Source organism: Balaenoptera musculus, chromosome 15 (assembly GCF_009873245.2).
Source record: "Balaenoptera musculus isolate JJ_BM4_2016_0621 chromosome 15, mBalMus1.pri.v3, whole genome shotgun sequence".
In the NCBI taxonomy this organism is placed as follows: domain Eukaryota; kingdom Metazoa; phylum Chordata; class Mammalia; order Artiodactyla; family Balaenopteridae; genus Balaenoptera; species Balaenoptera musculus.
The window spans coordinates 76,353,651-76,356,061 of record NC_045799.1 but is presented as its reverse complement, the minus strand read 5'-3'; the positions used below and the strand labels follow the sequence as shown (position 1 = coordinate 76,356,061).

At 34.6% G+C, this 2,411-nt stretch overlaps 1 pseudogene; it reads right to left on the bottom strand.

Moving 5' to 3' along the window:
- Positions 1–818: 818 nt before the first annotated feature.
- Positions 819–918, bottom strand: LOC118882155 (annotated as a pseudogene).
- Between the last annotated feature and the right edge of the window lie 1,493 nt (positions 919–2,411).

Genomic DNA, 2,411 nt, shown 5'->3' with positions numbered 1-2,411 from the left:
AGTTTCTCTCCCCACAACTTATTTCAGTCTCCATAAAACTATTCAGGTTGGGATTATCCAAATTGATATTAACAAAGCCTTCTATTTAAAAATTACAGGGAAAAGTAATTTTAAAAGAGGCAGTAAATGAAGATAAAAGCTGAAATAAATACATTGTAAAACATAAAGCTGTAGAATGATAAATTAGTTCAAATATTGGTTTTTTTGATAAGACTACTAAAATAAACAAACCTCTGTCAAATATAATTAAGGGGACATTTTTAATTAGAAATGAGAAAGGAGATAGGACAAAATACAGAAAATAGATTTTTTTTCTCCAAATCCAAAGAGAATGTTATGCACACTTGTAGGCTAATAAACTGAAATCTTCAATGAAATGCATAATTTCTAGAAAGATATAGATTACTAAAAATAACTCAAGAAATATAAACCTAAACAGAATAATAACTGAGGAAGAAACTGAAGAAATAATTTGATAACAACTAAAAAAAAAATGCAGTTTGTCCCAATGTTTCCACCAGAACAATTTTCATACTTTTAAGAAACAGATGATTTCAATGTTGTATAAAATATCCAGAGCACAAAAAGAGATAAGAGTACGTTTATATCCATTAGGCAAGCATGATCTTCTTCCTAAAATCTGATAATGATAAAATACACAAAAAGAAAATTACAGGCACATATCACAAGTGAATATGGATAGGAAAAGCTTAAATAAAATCCTCACTCTAAAAAGAAACTTGTTTTACTGTAACTCTTTAGTTGGTTTTTCTTTTTTTCTGGTAACAGCTTCATTGAGATATAATTCTTATGCCATAAAAAATATAAAACACTTTATGAATTTATCCTTGCACAGGGGCCAGACTAATCTTCTCTATGCCGTTCCAATTTTAGCATATGTGCTGCTAAAGAGAGCACAAGAGATGATAACTTCATAAGTTAAGTTGAAATAAATTACGAAGGATGGTCAGTTTGTACATTATAGAAATAGATAACCATTGGACAAAACTAAAATAACTCAAATCAAAGGGAAAATATCATCTGGAGAAAACATTCACAGCAAATATAACAAAGGGTTCATGTCTGTGTTATGTAAAGAACTTATACATATTGATACCAAAACATTAAGTCCCCAATACGTAAACTAGCAAAAAACTAGAGAAGACACTTCATAAAAACAGAAATACTACTAGTAAACAAGCATCTGGGAAAACATTCAACTTCTCTTGTAATCAAAGAAATGCCCCCTCAAATAATGTGGTAGCATAATACACTCACTACATTAGAGGAACTTCAGAAACTATCCAGTATTACAACACTGCAGTAAAACCAGTCCCCACACACGCCATATAAATTGATATCAACTCCTGGAGATACATATCAGGAACCATCTTAAAAGTCCATAATATCCCTTTATCCTAAGGATATTTTAAAGAATAAAAATTAAAGCTACATGAGATGTTCATTGCAATGTCATTTTAACAGCCAAAATAAATAAATGAAAGACCACCTGAATCCAACAACAGGAAGATTATTAATGAAAGGTTAAAAATTACTGTTTAGGGCTTCCCTGGTGACACAGCAGTTAAGAATCCGCCTGCCAATGCAGGGGACACGGGTTTGAGTCCTGGGCCAGGAAGATCCCACATGCCGTGGAGCAACTAAGCCCGTGCACCACAACTACTGAGCCTGCACTTTAGAGCCCGTGAGCCTCATCTACTGAAACCCGCACGTCTAGAGCCCGTGCTCCGCAACAAGAGAAGCCACCGCAATGAGATGCCCGAGCGCCACAATGAAGAGGAGCCCCCACTAGCCGCAACTAGAGAAAGCCTGCGCACAGCAACAAAGACCCAACTCAGCCAAAAATAAATAAATAAATAAATTTATTTATTTATTTAAAAAATACAAATTACTGTTTAGAACTATAATAAAAACTACAGTTTATCAAGCACCCTCATATACACGACTCCTTTCAGTCCTCAAGGGTCCCAGGAGGTGGGAAGGAATCACGCTGAGACTCAGAAAAATTAAGTGATTTGCACAAGTGACTCTCAAACACTTGCTACCAAATTCCAGGCTCTCTCAATGTTAAAGTGGGTGGTTGTGAATATCTGCTCTGAGCCTCAGTTTCCTCATCCAGCAAATAGGGCTAATAAGAATACCTAAAGAGTAGTTAAGAGAATCCAATGAAGCTCTTAAATGGCTGTGAGCTCTTCACACAGGGTATGGTACACAGTAGCACTCAGTAAATTTTAAGAATAATGATAATACAAAGTTGTATCAATTCAATACGATTACAGCAATGTAAATATGTCCGCAAGCAGATGAGAACCAGAAAGAGGAAGGAATAATGAAAATGCATGCTGCAAAAGCAAGGCAAGAGCAAAAGAATCACTTTTCTTTTTGGAATT